A 342-nucleotide genomic window follows, 5' to 3' on the forward strand; every position below is an offset into this window, starting at 1 on the left:
TTTTTAATTTTATTTCGACAAATGTGTGGAATTATCTCATTAGTACTTAATAATAATTATAGATGATGAGATTGAACAAATATAAAATAGTTTAATTAAAATTTAAAATGCGTTATTTTTTAAATTTTAAAAAAATCTACCACTTTTATGTTGATTCATTATAATTACGATTCGCCAATGCAGGATTGTATAGTATGATAATTATCTTCTTTTTGGTTATATTAATAAATTTTCAAAAATACTATCACTTTATAAGTGAATCAAAATAAATATATCATATCAATAAATAATATTTTAATAAGTAAATCTATATCTGGTTTACAAAGACTAAGCTTTTTCTTG

This window comes from Melanaphis sacchari, unplaced genomic scaffold (genome assembly GCF_002803265.2).
Source record: "Melanaphis sacchari strain LSU unplaced genomic scaffold, SCAv2.0 Contig0_pilon_pilon, whole genome shotgun sequence".
Lineage (NCBI taxonomy): Eukaryota > Metazoa > Arthropoda > Insecta > Hemiptera > Aphididae > Melanaphis > Melanaphis sacchari.